This window comes from Leuciscus leuciscus (assembly GCF_965113295.1).
Source record: "Leuciscus leuciscus genome assembly, chromosome: 3".
Taxonomy (NCBI): domain Eukaryota; kingdom Metazoa; phylum Chordata; class Actinopteri; order Cypriniformes; family Leuciscidae; genus Leuciscus; species Leuciscus leuciscus.
Genome location: NC_138727.1, coordinates 47499562 through 47519616, shown reverse-complemented (window position 1 = coordinate 47519616; position 20055 = coordinate 47499562). Strand labels below are relative to the sequence as shown.

At 37.2% G+C, this 20055-nt stretch overlaps 1 long non-coding RNA gene across 1 annotated transcript; it reads left to right on the top strand.

Moving 5' to 3' along the window:
• The first annotated feature begins 1476 nt into the window (after positions 1 to 1476).
• On the top strand, positions 1477 to 3815 carry LOC309494851. The gene is made up of 4 exons (XR_014204452.1): positions 1477 to 2208; positions 2828 to 2889; positions 3153 to 3217; positions 3318 to 3815. It is a non-coding gene; the product is annotated as an uncharacterized lncRNA (long non-coding RNA).
• The last annotated feature ends 16240 nt before the right edge of the window (positions 3816 to 20055 follow it).

Genomic DNA, 20055 nt, shown 5'->3' with positions numbered 1-20055 from the left:
GTCTTCTCTGCACTGACCCGAGACTGCCAGCTCCCCTTCAGAGAGACAGGCTGAATAACAAACAGCTCAGAAAGGCTGTGTAAAGGAAGGGCTTTCAACCTAACAATCAATCACTTAGCCAGTGTGACCATAGGTATCCCAGCTCACTCAGATTTATGGGGTCAGAGGTCAGAAGGAAGGAAACAAAACATTGCAGGTAATATACAACTCTGGTGTGTTAGCACTGACCTTCCCAACAGAACAGTCAACACTCTACGGTCAATAAAAACACACTCGCCTGCCAATCCGCCGCTGGGCTTCATTATTTGAAGTGGGAACTTTCAATGCATGAGGGAATTTTCAGACTGACACCAGTTATTTGGTTCTTCGATGGCCATGATCACGCAAAAAGCACATACAGCCCTCATGTCAGAAGTCTTGTCGCTCAGGACATGTAAATTCTTCACTCACAGGGTGAGACTCGTGAACTGCTGTGATCGCTGCAGTAATAGCAGATGAACTGTTTCTCAGCCTCCTTCCACAGACCTCTGCATTTCCCTGGGAAAAACACATAGCCATGTACAAATAACCACTAGAGGGCGCTCTAGAGGACAAGAGCAAACATGACAGTGCAGAATGAGTCCCCGCTGGTTCAAGATCAAAAGAGAAAGCAGTGAGGGGGAAGAAACATGAACCACGGGGTGTTTGCGCATAGAATATGATGTTGTTTTATATAGAGTTGCTGTGCTTCAGAGAAAAAAGGGAAAAAGAGAGTGTTTTTCATGCACCCCTGTAGTCAATCATTTTGTCCCTTAAAACTCACCTTTGATCACCAAAATGACATATTTAAAGTTTTTTCCTTGAAAAACAATTCTTGATTGTAACTCTACACCCTGGCCTCATTTAGTATACACGCTTCTATGAATATGCAAATTAGCCCCACCTCCGCTCACTCACAGCAGCTCAGAGATCCACTCGTTGACGATCACACGTTGATCTGATTGGTTACAAGGTAGTTTGTGACGTCAGAAACACCAGCGATTTCAAACCGTGTTTTTGGTTCACTGCAGTTTTAAAGGTGCAATGCGCAAGTCTCTGAGTTTTTGCAGAACTATGCCCCCTCTGGCGACAAGCGAAACTGCAACCAGAGGTGTGCACGCTCATGGACCACACGCACACGCACGCTTGCACGAGCAACTGATAAACTTTTTATGTAGCACTCCTGTAAGGGAGCACGTTTATCAATAAACAGTCAGACGAGATGCTTCATATCCAGAGTTTTTACTTAGAATGAATTGTGGCAATAAATGAACAATTATTACACTCAACAATGCATGAGCTCTCTTATTTATATAATGTTATACACAAGTGCATGAGCTCGTATGTACTTCCCCTTTAAATCAACGCATCCCAAGTTCACCGTGAATAAATGAGTGCACTTAAAGTAGTGCGCATCCTAAAACAGCGACACTCTCTATATTCACAAGCCCCAATCTCACACTGTAAATGATTTCTGTTGTTTTCACAGTATTATTGCTGTATTTTCAGTGAAAGTTTACTGTAGAAACAGTTTACAGTAAGTTGCTGTCAATTTTATAGCTTTTACATTATTTTTGCTGTATTTCCAGCTTTGTCACCGTATAACTATTTACAGGAAAGTTGCTGTCAATTTATGCTTTTCTTTGGTGGGGGGAAGAAAATAATTACAGTAATTCTTATACTCCTGTTAAATTGATGACAGTATATTCCAACAGACAAGCCCGACAGAGGACATTTTTTGGTTTATTGAGGTTATTTCAGCTTAGGAATTTTATAATACATCGTTTCATAAGGTAACCCATATATTAAGGCATTTAGAATATAGTTAAAAAAAAGTTTAAGTTTGCTTGAGTGTTTTTTCTTCTTTTTTTTCTTTATGGTTGCCAGATTTGGTCACAAATCCAACTAATCTCAAAGGTTATAGCCTAAAATGTTTGAATGGGAGATGTAGTCCCATCCAGTGATCAATAATATAGGCAATATAAAATAGATAGAAATCGATTTCCATGATTTATTATTATTATTATTATTTTGCTTTAGATTTACACACTTAATTACATAAAGAGCGAATCGCACGGGATATACACCTGGCAACCAATCATCTAACCGTCAGCCGTCAAACTCGAATTTTCCATTTCATCCTGACTGACTTCGAGGACGGAGCACGCAGAACCAGCAAGAACTAGCCAGGTAAGATGTAAAATTGTATTCAAAATCTTAAAAATTTGTATTTCTAAATGTTCCACCACTACAAATGTGAAGATATTCGTTTTACCATTAACTGTTAAGTATCCTAATCGTGGTGAGTTTGAAAGGTAAAGTTAAGGTAACGTTAGCTTTTTAACGCGAACATTCTAGCCAGTTAACGTTAGCCAAATACTAGTTATCACAAGGTTTGATGTTAATGTCAGTTATTATTTTCAAGTTTAGAACAAAGTAATCGAAATGTTCTTGTTTCTGAACACTTGTGTGTAACTTAACGTTAACGTTACACTGTGTGTGTGTGTGTGTTGCCTGTCGCGATCGAGGCCTCATACAACATGTTAACATATAACGTTATAACATAACCCTACCGGTAAGTTATGTTCTACACTAATTGAATGGACAACCACAGTGTTATTAGTCATATTATACATTTTATAACGTCAGTACGATGCACATTTAAAGTGAATACACAGGCAGAGAAAGTCCCGCCCAATGAATTCTCGCGACTCGGCATTTCAGTTATTGAATAAGGCACTAAAATTCAAATAAGTAATCTCTCTGTGTACGTCTATGCAGTGTTGAATATGTTTTTCATTTCTTTCAGCATGTACAGTTGTTCGAGATTGCAGTGTGCTGAGGATGAGTTTTGCTCCATTAAAAACAGAGGTAAGTCATTTTCAGTTATTGAATAAGGCACTAAAATTCATAAGTAATCTCTCTGTGTACGTCTATGCAGTGTTGAATATGTTTTTCATTTCTTTCAGCATGTACAGTTGTTCGAGATTGCAGTGTGCTGAGGATGAGTTTTACTCCTTCATTAAAAACAGAGGTAAGTCATTTTCAGTTATTGAATAATGCACTAAAATTCATAAAAGTAATCTCTCTGTGTACGTCTGTGCAGTGTTGAATATGTTTTTCATTTCTTTCAGCATGTACAGTTGTTCGAGATTGCAGTGTGCTGAGGATGAGTTTTACTCCTTCATTAAAAACAGAGGTAAGTCATTTTCAGTTATTGAATAATGCACTAAAATTCATAAAAGTAATCTCTCTGTGTACGTCTGTGCAGTGTTGAATATGTTGTTCATTTCTTTCAGCGTGTACAGTTGTTCGAGATTGCAGCGTGCTGAGGATGAGTTTTGCTCTTTGCTTGGCCCTGCCAAGTCTGAAGTGTTTCTAGTTTAATGAATTAAATTTTAATAAAGAATTTTAAACTGACTTCTGTGTGTTGTCATAATTGACGTAACATCTAAAAATCAGTAATGTAACTGTGTGAAATATTTTTTGCATACACAACTTTAGCTTTCATTCTTTTTTTAAGTGTGTAACAGATTGTAGTTGGTTATATGTTGTGTATATAAAAATACCATAATCAATTATACTGCATAGTAACTTTACAGTATTTTAAAATACAGTGCAAAAACAAGCACTGTAATTAATTTTACAGTATAAAAATGCTGTAAGTTATTATACGGAATGCTGTGAAGTACTGTTGTCAGATTTACAGTAATTTTACCGTGGAATAAAATACTGAAGCTTGCTGGATATTTGTTGCCAGTAAGTTACTGTTGATTTTACGTTAAATTTTTTACAGTGCACATAAAACACATGTGACAACACAGATCATACATCGACCTTTAACTAAACAGGGCAATTTATATAAATTCAACCGTATACATTTAATCACCCTACCGTTACATACACACATGAACGATTTGCGCGCGAACCGCGTGCTCCCCAGCTGATAACTCTAGCATTTTACATTGGATTCGCCCCGTATCGCACTTCACCCAATAATACAACACAATACCTAGCAAAAATACATTTAGCCAACTGAGGATCCCGTTTGAGCCCTAGAGCAGACCGGAGATCTCTCCATTTGTTGAAAGCCTTCCCGATGTTGACTCTCGTCTTATTCCGACGCCTGTCTGACTCCAATTTGGCCCTTTTGGTGGCACTAGACAAAAGTTTTCTTTTCTTTGTCTTACGTGGAGTTTGCGTTGGGGTTTGGAATGAACTACAAGCCGGTCTCTTTGACAAAAGTTGACTAAAGTTTTGTCGCTCGAGTTGTCTTCGCTGATACGGAGAATAGCGGCGAATACACAAACCTGCCAGACATAGCCAGGTGAGCGTGCCGTGAACACGCATGACCAACGCTATCTCACGACCAATTCGTACGAATTCGTACGAATGATAAAAAGTTGGCTAATTCGTACTAATTCGTACGACCTCACTCGTACGAATTTGTACGATTTGTCTAAACCCACGTGATGGGTAGGTTTAGGGGCGGGGTCAGGGGTAGGTCATTCGTATGAATTCATACGAATTGGCAAATTCGTAAAATATGTATGATTTTGCAAAAATCTTACTAATTCGTACGAGTCAGGTCGTATGAATTCGTACGAATAAGCCACCTCGTAGAATTTGTACGTTTTCCCGTGAGATCGGGTTGGCATGACGTCACGCCCAGTCTCAAATTCCGTCCCGAATCCCTCTTATTTATTTTACTGTACAGGATTATAGAGGCAATCGCAGTGATCAGAGAAGGGCTCATTCAGCCCATCAGGCAATTGTTTAAGCATGTATGGGTTAGAAAAACTGGTATTTTTAACATGAAATATTGCGCAATGCACCTTTAAGGAGAAATTAAATACTCAGCAATGGTGTCGACTTATGAATTTGCACATGGTTTGTCTTAAAGCATATTAAAAACTCCACATAGACATATACACAACATTAAAAGCTTGATTTTCATCACAGGGGGACTTGTATGGGATATATATGTAACGAATTAATACTTTTGTTTTTGCACTATACTGTTTCACTCTGAAATGTCAGAATTTCATGTTGACTTCAATTCACAACCAACATCAGGAGAGATAAACTTCTTATTTCATGGGAGAGAAACTTGTTTTGTTTTTCTTTTCTTAAATATGTGTTGAACTCTTCCAGTCGTGGACAAAACGTTCCCTCACCTCCCAGTACAATCATATCAAATCATCTTTAAATAAGGTTTTTTTTGCCAGCGGACCTGTTGAATGGCGCGAACACTTGGTGTCTGTCGCTGAGGAGCGCCAGATAATTGGCAGAGACAGAGTACCATTTGGTGCCTCTGGGGTTGTTTGAAAAGTAATTGGATTTTCCCTCAGACCACGGGGAATCGAGGAGTGCTCGGAGAGGAAAGGAGCGTGGACAACAGTGTACTCGACTCTGATTGAAAAAGAAGCAGGATGGCTCTTCCATTACTACAAAAACACCTTCCCTCCCGGAAGAGTTTCTCTCTATCTCTCTTTGCATTGTTGTCCTCGGTTGCTTTAGCTGGTGTCATTTTGAGAAGAGAAAATGTCAGCAGCAAAGAACCAACAAAGGGATTAGTGAGGATGACTAGTTTATCTTAAATCTCCCCCATTTATTTATTTAGTTAGTTAGTTTTAATTTGATTCCATTTAATTTTTTTAATTTTTTTAATTTAATTTAATTATTTAATAAATAATTTGTTTTATTTAAATGTATTAATTTTAATATTTATTTAGTATAATTTTTCATATTTATTTTTTATTTATTTAAAATTTACTTATTTACTTATAAATTTGTTTTCATTCAAGCGAAGATGTTTTTCATTTTAATTTTATTTAATTCCATGTATTTTTATATTTTTTATTTAAAATATATATGTATTTATTATTTTTTTGGTTTTTACTTTAAAGCCTCATTGCTACAACTATCAGAAACACCCTGTGTGACAAATGTATCATTTTCAACAATACATTTCAAGACAATTACCGTCTGAATTGGCTCTGTTTTGATCATTTTGTGCGATAAAAGCTTTCCGATTCTGATCTTCAGAGCCTGATCTGTGTGCGGTGGACATGAACCTGATCCAGCGTTATTTTGTAAGGCTTCCTCTAGATTGCTTACTCATCCAGTCATTCAATCAACCAATATAATAGTCGATTATGAAAAATTTGAGAAAAACTTAGACATAAAGATACAGTTCCCTTTCTTAGACTTCAAGTTGCACTAGCCAGGACCGATTTCATTTCTCCCACTTCCGCTGCCCATTACCAGCTCACATGGAGAGTCCCATCATGTTCCTGCAGCTTTATAGAAATAAAAAACCATTTAGTTTTATGACAGAAGTAGTGTTTTGGTGCTCCAGAGAGTTTGTACATCACCTCACCTCACGAGTCTGGCTGAAGAGCAGAGCTCAGCCGCTGAAGATCAGCCTTCTCTTCAGATGAGGGTTTGTGAGAGGAGAGGATGAGAAATGATGCTAGCTTTCACTTCTCACCTGTTTGCCCACTTTACCAGTGGATATTATCTACAGTTATACGCTAACTGCTCGTTTGGACCATTTAATTTCAACAACAAATTCAAATCCAGTCTGTTGTCTTCAACACTGAATGGAGTCAAATGCACTTGTAGTTTGTTTTTGTTTTTTATGAATGTCAGGCATCATAACAGATTGACACCGGATGATTGTTTGGTTGATTAATTTATTGACTGACTGATTGGTTGATTGATTGATTGATTGGTTGGTTGGTTGATTGATCTTCAGTACTTGAGCGAGCTCTTAACGTATTATAGTCCTTCACGTCTATTGCGATCTCAAAATTCCGTCCAGTTGATAATACCTAGAATATCAAAATCGGCTGCTGGCGGTATATCCTTTTCCTATTTAGCACCAAAACTTTGGAACAATCTTCCTAACATTGTCCGGGAAGCAGACACACTCTGTCAGTTCAAAGCTAGACTAAAAACATATCTCTTTGACCTAGCATATGCATAACACATTATAGACTTCTATAATTCAATGTTTGGCTGCAGATTTGGTCAGCCGGAACCGGGAACACTTCCCATAAATCCTGATGTACTCGTTACATCAAGAAAAGAATGGCATCTAGGCTAATATTAGTCACTCTGTTTATCCCGAGGTTTACCGTAGTCCGCCGGATCCAAGCGGTATCCAGATCTGATGAAGGACCTGCGCCTGGACACGATGACAACGCAGTCCTGAAGTCTCAACTAGTCTAGACTAAAATGGTCATAAAAGTGACCCATATGATCCTTGTGCGATATTTCAAGTCATACAATAGATCTGTGTGATGAACAGACTAAAAGTAAGTTGTTATTCGCTGAAAATCTTCCTCTCCTGCACCAATCAGATCATGGAGTCAATGGGTTGAAACTGAGAACCGTCTGATTCAGTGAACGAATCATTCAGGTGAATTGGATCAACTGATTCACTGAAAAGATTATAAATGATTCATTTGCTAATCAGATATCACTACTTTTATCATGAACCCTCTGAGAAGAGCTATGGCTTGAAAAATTTACCTTTTGTGTAAAAGACAACATGAGGGTGAGCAAATGAAGCTTTTAGCAAGTAGAATCAGTATTTGCACAGCAATACAACTCTCCCATTTATAACAATTAAAAACATGCATCTGAAAGTGGCCAGTTATGATCTGATGAGCTTAACACACACACACACACACACACACACACACACACACACACACACACACACACACACACACACACACAATGTGAGAAGAATGAAAACTACAGAAGCTACGGTTAATCAATAACACCATATAGGGCGTATAAAACAAGATGATCAATTGTATTCCCCCTATGCTCACCATAACAGCACTATTCATTACAGGACTGATGCTGTTATTGACCACACGCTAATATATTACTCAAATGGAGAATGCTGCTCATTAAAGACTAAAATATACTACAAAATACCGATATGTAGCAGAGCTCTCGAAACAGTCTGACTGCAGCACGACATTTTCAACATCATCAATAGCAGGGCTTAACTTATTCATGAGGTTAAACAATTACCCAGCAGACACACACTCTTTCACACTGAAGTCAGTGGGTAATGAAGTAAATCAGATAGTATTAACCGAATAAACAGCCAGAGATTCACTGATTCTCTGATGTTTAATATCCAAACGCAGCACAGTAATGAATTGCCCATCATTGTGGCTGTAAAGTGGCAGATCAATGTGTCAGTGCTGTTTTACCTGACAAATGCACAAGGGCTCTGTTCTATAGCCAGTGAGCTTCCTACATAGGCAACGTGTTATTACGGCATCAAAAGCTGTTCTAAAAAGGTGTGTTTGCTGCCTTCTAAAACAACTAATTTGGTCGTATCAGGAGAAAGCAATCCCACAATGCACTGTGGCGAGTAAAAAAAACACATCCATTCAAGGTGATGGACGAGGCATGAGACATGTTTATTGTGAATATACTGAGAGTGAAATGACTTTACCTTTTTTGTATCCCAACTACAAAACACACGCATATGTTCCAATACTGCCCAAAACAAAACAAAAATACATTATATATACTTTAATATTATAATTATATTTATAGTATAATTTATTATATTACATTATAATTGTTTTAATTTGTTATATAATTCTTTTAATTTTTTTATGATTAATTAGATCATGTAACAGAATTACGTTATTTGTGTATTTGACATTATAATTGTTTTGATTTATTAATTTTAATATATTTTTAATTAAGTGTCTATTATTAATTAGATCATAATTAAATGTTATATTTACATTTATAAAATAATATACATTTCTATATAAAACAAATGTTATATATGTGACCCTGGACCACAAAACCAGTCTTATGGGTAATTTTTTTTAAATTGAGATTTACACATCATCTGAAAGCTGAATACATAATCTTTCCATTGATGTATGGTTTGTTAGGATAGGACAATATTTGGCCGAGATACAACTATTTGAAAATCTGGAATCTGAGGGTACAGAAAAATCAAAATATTGAGAAAATCACCTTTAAAGTTGTCCATTTCTATTGGCGATTGTGCTGCATCCATTCACAAAAATAAATGTTTTATATATTTAAGGTGGGAAATTTACAAAATATCTTCATGGAACATGATCTTTACTTAATATCCTAATGATTTTTGGCATAAAAGGAAAATCTATAATTTTGACCCATACAATGTTGTGTTGGCTATTGCCACAAATATACCCGTGCAACATAAGACTGGTTTTGTGATCCAGGGTCACATATATATATTAGAGGTGGGCATAGATTAATTTTTTTAATCTAGATTAATCTAGATTAATTTTGAAATTAATCTAGATTAATCTAGATTAAAATGGCTCATTTGAATTCTGCCGAAGGCATTCAGAATATGTGTGCTACCCAAATAATGACTATAAAAGTAAGTCTTTGAGAACGGGTTTCTCAAGCCAGGTGGCGCATTAGACCAGGGGCTCATCTCCTGTTTCCAAAATGCATCACAAACTGCTTGAGAAAGCTGTTCTACTCATAGACTGTAAAAGGTTACTACTGTACTGTTACCGTCCATAGGCAACATTAGGTAGGCCTATGTTATTATCAACTACTATAGGCTATCAATTAGGGATGGGCGATATGGCCTAAAATCTATATTGTGATATACATTGCAGCCTCTTGCGATAACGATTTACAGTATATTATAATAAAACCATTTCAGAACAGATTACACAGACCCATGCTAAACAACTGCTAAATGTATATTTTTTTTAAAGGGTGTATGTAGTTTTGAGAACATATATTGTGCAAAACTGTAAGTATACAACATAATTTTGCAGATAAATAAAATTTAAGTACACTAGCTGCAGAGACTTAAGTAGGTCTAATGTTTATTATGGCTTGGAGCTTATGAAACCCCAAATTTAAAATTAGAATATTGTCTAACTGATGTCTTTTCAGTTAAAAAGAAACACAACAACGATTCTTAAAATCGAGATGATGTGCTACACCACTAAGCAAGGCTGGATTAGTACCCCCAGGGGCCCCTGGGCACTGAAGCTCATGGGCCCCCTCCCCTACCTGACAACCACACCCTCCAAAGGAACACACACCAGGTGTGGGATTTAACATGCCAATCACTATTGATCAAAAGCTGAATGACTAGTTCACAAGACAATGATACGAAATACATTTTTCTGAAAAGTATGGCTGCACGATTTGGGGAAAATGTCATATTGTGATTATTGAGGTCAATATTGCGATATGCGATTGCGATATAGTAAACAAATGGTTTCATGAGTTAACTTGCTTATTTCTCAAGTAAAATGCACACACAGATTAGTGATAATGCTGAAATTTGTAGCCCATTTCTCAACTCAAACTAGAAACAACAACTAAATGCACTGTGTTTTCAAATTAAAATAAATTCAATATTGTTATTTGTCTCAATAATACAAGAGTTAAAAATAAATGTCATATTTACCTGTGCCTGTCAAACAGGTAGACCTAGGACATATACCGAAATTGTCAAACTGCACTGCATAAATTATAAATTAAATATAGACTAATCCTTATTATAGCAAAAAAAAAAAAAAAAAAAAACTTTAGTCAACAGCAGTGAGTCATTTTCTCTGTTCTTTTTGTTCTTTGATTAACTTTACTGACAGAAAGCTTTATTGGCTGCTGTCTCTTTAAGACCAGCTGACGGAGACGCGGCTCTCGCACGCGCCTCATTCTTTCACAACTCTTGACGTTCATCATAAGACAGCTCTTATGTTATGAAGATACTCGACAAAACGGACATTTTGGCATAATGTGTGTTATTGTAAGTTCAAGCACGAAAGATAACTGTATTCTGGAGTGCTGTCTGTGCGCACGATACTGGCGCGCGCGCGTCTTTCTGTGTCTGTGTGTGTGTGTGTGTGTCACAGTCAGACTTTTGTCTTGTCGCACATGAATTGTTTAAAAGCAATTTTAACAATTGCTTTTAAACAATGGTGCCCCTGCTTTTAAACAATTGCTTTTAAACACGTGCCCCTGGGCACGTGCCCAGATTGCCCATATGGTAGATCCGGCCCTGCACTAAGATATATTGGAATGGGAATAATACGCGCGCGCTGGTATTCAGTGATATCATGTTTCGTTTTGAATTTGAGGTGGTAGAACGGATTAGTCGTGTGTTAACTTACCGAACTGTTACCCCACACACTCTTTGCTGCTGCTCGTCTGACGGCTTAAACCCGAACCAAGTCCAAATAATGGATGTTGCACCGATCTTTTTCACCAGCTTTCACTTTCAGCCGTGTTTACTTAAGATGACGACGAATATGCGTTGCAGCCGGGTTTACCTCGCGGCCGCGGGTAGATTGCGTCATCATCTCCCAACCCAACTTGGAGAATAGATTAACGGCGATATTTTTTTTATCGCGCGATAAGAGTCTCGCGTTAACGCAGCACGTTAACGCCGATAACGGCCCACCACTAATATATATATATATATATATATATATATATATATATATATATATATATATATATGTATATATATATAATACAATCATATACATTAATATTGTATATTATTGTAGCCTATACACACACACACACACACACACACACACATATATAATAATATAATTTATGAATTTGTTTTAATATTTTAATTATATATATATGTACAGTATATATGTAAATAAACTCAAATATATTTTAAAATAACAGATTTTTTTATGTTCAATTCACCTGATAATGTTCTACTTAAACCAGTTTTTAACTAGTTTCTATTTTAAAGTTAATAAACTAGTCTCCATTTTTGTGTTAACCTCAGCCGCCTGAGCATTGGAGGAAATGCAGAGTTTTTGCCAATCCTGGAGCCGATTTGAGTCTCCTCCTTTCCTCCTCCCTGATTCATTTAGATGAGGAGTCTGAACCATACGCGCTGCAACCATTAAACGCACACGGAGAAGGAAAATATGTTTCAAAGAGGAGAGGATCGATAATGTGAACGGAAAGAGAGAAACACTGGGAAGATGAGAGGAGTGGAATGAAATCACTACACAGGCTGTGTGCTGTTGAAGTTGTTTATCTATTGTCTTCACATTCAATTCAGACTGTAAACTCACAACAATTATAGATTAAAAAAAATCTTTGGTGCTGTTGATTCAGTAGCGGCGCAGGAGAAAAAAACTATTACAAGAATGCAGACATCCAAAAACCATTAACGAATGATTGTCTGGAGATTCAGTTCAAGTATCTTCACCAGCTCTTATTAAGATTCCCAGAGAGACATAGAGATAAATAGAAACAGGAAGAAAGTTATAGGAACCACACTATGTTATACTGCCTGATTTCTTTATGGCCTGTCAAAATGCCCATTGGTTATGCATTATGTTTGAACTGGGGACAAAATAAAATGTAATAGAAACACAGGGCAGGCCAGACTGGAACCATGAATCAAGAGTTTGAGATTTAATTTAAGAAAACCAATGCCTGAAGCCCAGGAGTAGATACATGGGCTTCTCTTGATGCCACAAATCAAGCCAGTATGTGTATGCCTATGAGTTACTGTGAAGACACTGAGCTTTGTAATGCTGCATAATATATTATATAGACTTACTGTCACACTATATCACCCTGCATACATATATTTATAAGAACACATGCACATACATGTATATATATGGAAGTCCACCAAAGGAATTGTTCTTTGTATTGTAAAATCACTGAATGTCAGCGGCCAACTGCACAGCACCACAGGGAATCGCTCTAATAAAGTTCAGAGAGGTGATGATGGGTCCCAGTTCTGCGTGCTGGAAATATATAATGAGATCTCTGATCTAAGTGAAACATCAATACAGGAGCATATCACATGAATAAACCGTTGAGAGGATTTCAACAAATTTGCTTGTGAAAATCAGTAGTGAGCTTCAAAACATATTGGCTATGTTTCAAATGCCTTTCTGCTTGGTGAATTATAACACAAGACAGATGGATATCAATATGAGGGTGTGAAGCCTTAACAAATACAGAGTTATGAAGCCGTTTACCTCATCCTCCCTTCAGCTATGAGGATTGATCGTCCTTTTGGGCAGATGTAAGAACTATATGCCCAATTTTGCCCAACTACTGTAAAAGACACATGCTGTAGAACATTTAAATGGGTTTATTTTAATTAGCCTTTTATTTGCTCAATGTTGTTTAATTTCATATTACCAACAAAATCTTCTTGTGAACCTTTGATATATATATTTAATCGAATATATATCCCCCTGATTTTTATTTAATACATTTTTATTTAGACAGCCGCCATATCCGCCATATTTAGCAATCAAAATGCTAAGGCATAGTGGTAAAGCCGCAACTTGTGTCATCACAAAGATGGCCAAAAACACTTTCATATGTAAAAGACACATCCCAAAGAGGTTCCTGATATGTCAGCTTTATTGATAATGGTTCATAAAGGGAACATGGCAAATTATAGATTTATCAGTTTTGGCTAAAATCAAGATTGTGCTTAACCCTACAGCAGCAGCTTCCCCATTATTTGGAGTTCACCCAGTGGTACTCAGTAGTAACTGAGTTATGGTCTGGCAAAGCTTCATTAATAACTCATTTCCAAAGGGGCGTCACCAACGGACGTCGCTCAAATGCCTCTGGGTGCAATTGGATAGACCTAAAACCAATCAGAGCGATCGTCATCGTGTAAAGCCCGCCCCAACGTTTCTGATTGGTGCCTCGATTTGGACGGATTAGAAATCGGCTTGAATGAGCTCTTTGCCGGACTACTTGCAGAGCAAATCTAAATTTGCCGGAAGTTTGTATGGATTTTCCCAGGCTAGAAAATAGTCATTATTTGCATAATTTGTATTAATTACTAACAATCTTTAGACATCTTTTTCCAAACAATTACGGATACACTGAGCTGTCATGCTCCCCCCCAAAAAAAGACCAAAAAAGCACCATAAAAGCATCCCATCTTCTTAAAACATGTAATAACTTACGATACCTTATGTAGGTGGAGATCCCAAACCTCTTCACAGAGTACCACGGTTCACTCTTAAAAATAAATGCTTTTTACTGGCATTGATGGTTCCATTAAGAACCTTTTACATCCATGGAATCTTTCCATTCAACAAAAGGTTCTTTATAGTAGAAAAAATATCTTTAGATTTTTAAAGTGTTCTTCATACTAAACTAAAACTAAAATGTTTTCTTTTAAGAACTGTTGACTGAAAGGTTCTTTGGGGCACCAATAATGATTCTTTTATAGCATCACTATGAAAACCTTTATTTCTAAGTGTGTATTACCAATGGTAAATAACCAAAAATGAATTTCCATATTTCAAGGAACATTTGGTTAGTGGAGCAAAGAAACAAACTTATTTTCATCTAAAACAAGTGACTGTTCGTCCTTCATTCAGAAGGGGAGTGACAAAGCAGGACGAAAATGAGAGTAAAAAAGAAAGAAAGAGCACCATGTGGAAATGTTATAGGTGGGTGCCAGAGAAAGAGCAAAGCTTTCATGCTGCCCACACCTAAAAGATTTAGAAACATTTCTGAAAAACGGTTAATTGGCCCGTGTTTACAGGACCACTTGAAAGGATGAGCAGCCCTCCAAAAAAAGGAAGGAAGGAAGCAAGGAATGGACTCAAAGAGAATCTTTTCTTTTGAAATAACTAACAAGGGATATGTATAATTGGAGCAGTGAATGCTTTTTAAAGCTTGATGGTTTGCTCTAAACAATTGCTTTCCAGAAACCCTAACTGACCTTCAAGACATCAGTTCCATTAAAGAGACTCACAAATAGTCATTACTTTTGAATATAAATAAATCTGCTTTCCAAACAATATAAAATCCACTCCATTTTAACAAGGATTCAGCCTTGAAGCTAAGAATAAAAACTCTTGTGTGTAGAAATTGTGTGTAACATGTGAACATAATGATGTAGCATTATTACATAAGCATGAATCAAACCCACTTAAAATATATTCACCTGTAGCAAGAAATGGTTTCCATCCAGCACTTTTTTTTTTTAAATGCAGGATCGCAAAACGTATGAAAACACACAGAAAGAAATTGCTTTTAAACAGGCTAAAAAATATTGTCTTATGTCTTATTCAAAAGTTTGGGGTCAGTACATTTCTTTTTTTCTTTTTTTAAAAAGAAATTACTTTGTGTTCATCAACGCTACATTAAATTGATCAAATATGACAGTAAAGACATTTATAATGTTGCAAAAGATAACTGTAAAACATTGATAGTAATGAGAAAATGTTTCTTGAGCATCAAATCATCATATTAGAATGATTTCTGAAGGATCATGTGACTGAAATTCAGCTTTGCGTCACAGCAGTCACACAGAAAACACTTAAATAATATTTCTGAATATTACTGTTTTTATTTGTGATCAAATTAGCATTAAAACACAAAAAAAAACATTAAAAAAAACTTTTGAATGCGTAGGCCTATTCAACTACACGTACTGTATACCCTAATGTCTTCACTCCTGCCACATCATATCACTTCTCATTTGCCTAAAATCAAACTTTGTCCAACTTTTCTTGCGCCACATCACCAGTGGTCACTTGTGTCTCCGAAAATCTCCAACTATCATTGTAAACATGTATGGTGCTCCAAAACGTTCCTGTGCATCTACATCTTATGGTTTATAAATGCTTGGATGCTTTAAATGTAGAAAAAATGGCTTTGTTTGCTAAAGTGGTGCAACGTGTTGGCTAGTCCTGAAGATTATGGATTCGTAAGAGAAATAAAGAAGCACTATTGGAAGCACACAGCGTTTAACCAAAATTAAAAATTCTCTCGTAGCACCGCCATCTCCCATGGCATTTCACCGCTCCCTCATTAAATCACAACACAGCACTATATTAATGACCTGCCATGACCGCTAACATTTATTCCATGTGAATTCATTCAAATCCAGGGGATTTTTACAAATGGCTCCCACGACCACAGGCCCGTTTTTTCCTCCCTTCATTGGATTTAAGTCCCTGCACTTCAGCTTCGCACAGAGAAAGAAGAAAAATGGCTATGTTTATGGTCTTCAGGAACGTTGTTCTCACAGGCACATTGTTCAAGGCATTAAGCAATATCTTGGGAAATGTGAGGGTAGACACTGAAGATTCATCTTTGTGGAGCGTAAATTTACTGTGTATATAATATATATATTCAGTCTACTTATATATTTATTATATATAGTCTATAATTGTAAGGAAATAGTTGTGAGGAAATCATTTAAAAATAAGAAACATTATATTATGCCCAAGTCTGCTCAGTGCATATTTGTCTTGAGTGTTGTGAAACTCCCACATCAAGCGGTTTCTTCTTCGGACGGTAAACCAGCCTCCCTTTTCTCTCACTGTATTTACGAGGTCACACATTACTTGATTTTGTGAATAGCAAATTGTTCAGCGTCAACACATTTTTGATGGGAGGCACCGGGTGTAACAACAGTTCAGAGAAACCATTTTCCCAGAGCCGATAGTAAAAGATGGGACAAGATAACTCAGCTTTATATCACTTTCCTATTTCCAAAGACAAACTTGATGATGAAAGAGGGCATTTCACTAGAGATTCACAGTAAGAATGAAGCTACTGTAATAACCAGCTCCAATTGCATTTCAGATTTACATTTTCTGAACATATTCCACCGGTTTCACAGACAAGGTTTAAGCTAGTCTCAGATTAAAATGCATGTTTGAGCCATTTTAACTGAAAGCAACTTGGACTGATATCTTAAAATATGTCAGTGTCATTGTTTTGTCTCAAGATGAGACAAGATGCCGTCTTTTTCGGCATGTTTATAAAAAGCTATTTCAATGTCCTAATTGAATCTTGGCTTAATCTAAGCCCTGTCTGTGAAACCAGACCATTGTTTTGTTTTTTAATAATTATTAACATCATCATCAATCAGCTCCATATGTAATAGTCTAACTAAAGCATTAGTTAGCATTACATTAGCATTAGCACCAAAAAGGGCGTTTGGCCTCAAATACCAAACAAACAGTGTATGAGATTTTAGAGCTTCAAAGAGGACGATTTTCAGTGAATGATGTCTTCAGTTTTAGTCTGTTCCTCACATAAAGTTTTTGAATAACTTCAGAGGACTTGAAACACACACACGCAAAGAAAAAAGTCTGCAGATTTTATCTAGGTCTGCTATAACTGATCTGAAGAAAATACAACTGTGTGCTTTTAAATGGGCCAGGACACAGATAGCAACATACGGTTTATCCTTCTGTCCTCTAATCATTCAAATGAGCCATGGAGAAGACGACAGAGAAGGAAAAGGAAGAAGCAGACAGCCAATCTGCAGAAACACCAGCGGGATGACAAATGACAGGATAAAGAGTAATGAGAATACCCCGTCCAAGTTGTCTCAATACGGTGTTTAATCTCTCCTGCTAACTGCGCTCTTCTCAGAGGACACGTGTATCCTGAATGGCACTTGTACTAGTTCCTGCAGGAGCTTGAAATCACACTGAGTACTTACGCAGCATTTTAGGAACATTAGAAGAAGGTGTGTTTGGGGTTTGCAGGCTTGAACATCTGCTCTGTTGTTCTCCCTGAGATCATATGACAACAAGCTAAATAAATAGATTAAAACAAAAGAGATTACTATTGAGAGGTAATTTCAGTTCAAATACAGCAAAATATAAGTGTTGGTGATCATTGTGAGGGTAATGGGCTTTACACAGTGGAAATTGTTAACCCTACATTACTGTAACTTAACCCTGGGACATCTTGTTTCACATCGTTCATACTTTATGGGTTACCAATTAATCCTGAGTGGTCAAGATTTTACACTGTAAACTTTCACATTGCTAGGTTAATGGATGGATGGATGGATGGATGGATGGATGGGTGGCTAGATGGACGGATGAATGGATGGTTGGATGGAGGGTTGAATGGATGGATGGATGGATGGACAGATGGTTGGATGGATGGATGGATGGATGGATGGATGGATGGATGGTTGGATGTAGGGTTGAATGGATGGATGGATGGATGGATGGATGGATGGATGGATGGATGGATGGATGGATGGATGGATGGATGGATGGACAGATGGATGGATGGATGGATGGACAGATGGATGGAGTGATGGATGGATGGATGGATGGATGGATGGATGGATGGATGGATGGATGGATGGACAGATGGTTGGTTGGATGGATGGATGGATGGATGGATGGATGGATGGATGGATGGATGGAGCAGACGTCAGGTGAAGTAATCAAGTAGGGATGAGGGTTTTGATGCAAAATAAAGCCAAACATCACTTAATTTCTGTAGGAAAAAAAAAAAGGTTTCCAATCATATAGGAAATAGGAGTATATGTGGACTTGATGGGCAATTCTCAAATATTAGGTTTCTAATGAAAAATGCTGTATTCGAATAGGAAAGAATGCAAAAGGGAAGCATGGTTGTGTGTGTGTGTGTGTGTGTGTGTGTGTGTGTGTGTGTGTGTGTGTGTGTGTGTGTGTGACACTATCAGACTCCAGGGGTGGCGCCAGAGAATTTTTGAGGCAGGTGCTGAGGGGGTGCGCAATAATATATATATATATATATATATATATATATATATATATATATATATATATATATATATATATATATATATATATATTTATTTATATACTATTAATAAATTAGCAAAACTTGGCCTTAAGCGATGCATAAGGATGTAGTGTAACGACAACCAGTTCCAGGAATGCACTAATATTTTGTTGGTAGTACCAGTTTGCAACAATTATTAGTTAACACTAAGTTGTCAATACTTCGGAAAAAAATTATAAAAAATGCATCGCTTTCTACCAGGACTTTTACGGGCTTTTCCCAAATCACGGAAGTGACCTCGACGTCCGGGTTAGCAGTAGCATGAGTCGTCAGGCAAGTGTTATTTAAATAAACTCCTGATGTACTTACAAACTTTCCAATGCCTCGTTTTATGAGTACAGAACCTATTTGTACTACTGTAGAAGTTTGGTACCATTCTGGGCATTATTAGTGGGGTAATTTACGAGATACATCCTAGGATCCGTTAGCGCCTGCACTAAGCCATTCGGCTGATATCTCTAAATATGTTCTAACTTTAATAATGTTCATCCAAGGGAAAAAAGGCTTCTGGGGGTTGTTTGGCTCGAGGTCATGGTGCAAAGGACCCTAGGTTGATTTTACGAAATAATGACTTATTATGTCGAAATAACAGATATTATGTCGAAATAACGAGATATTATGTCGAAATAACGACTTATGTCAAAATAACGAGATATTATGTTGAAAAAACGACTCAATATCTCGAAATAACAGGATAAGTTTTCATTTTTCTTTTTTCTTCGCCGTGTGGTTCAGGGCTTCAATAGAATACAGCCTGAATATAATTGCTTCCAGAAATTATTTTTGGGGGTGCTATCGGGGTGCTTTGGTCTTTCTTGGGGGTGCTGAAGCACCTGCTAGCCCCTCCCTATAGCGCCGCCCATGTCAGCTTCTATAAATAGATGTAATTCACACACTCATTTGCAGAGCATTTCAATTAATCACTGAACAAACTGCGGGCAGCTTAAATTAAGAGCAGCACAGTTAAGACATGAACCAAGAAAACGAAGCACATCGTTTATCAGCCAATGGCTCCATGAGAAACTCAAGAGCTCATTAAAAAGTTTATTCATTAAGTGGACTCTATTCACTGTTTGACTGTTGTGGCGAGTGTTGCGCTGGAGTGCGGCTTAACAGGGCATTTAATTATAGACGCGTCAGTGAGCTGTGAAATACTGTCACATCCACAGGAGTCCCGTCACCAGTTCACCGGCAGAGGTCTCTACCATCAGAGTGCAGATACCGTCCCATCTCATCACTGTCATTGGTGCGTTATTGCGCTTTTTGCATTTCTTGCCCCCAATTACAACCTTGTCAGCGGTTTTCTCAGTGATTCTGGGCATTCACCCTGTGTTTATTCCCAATTGATCATTTTTCTAACCAATTATGTCTCTGCGTGCCTGGATATCATAATAAACTTGG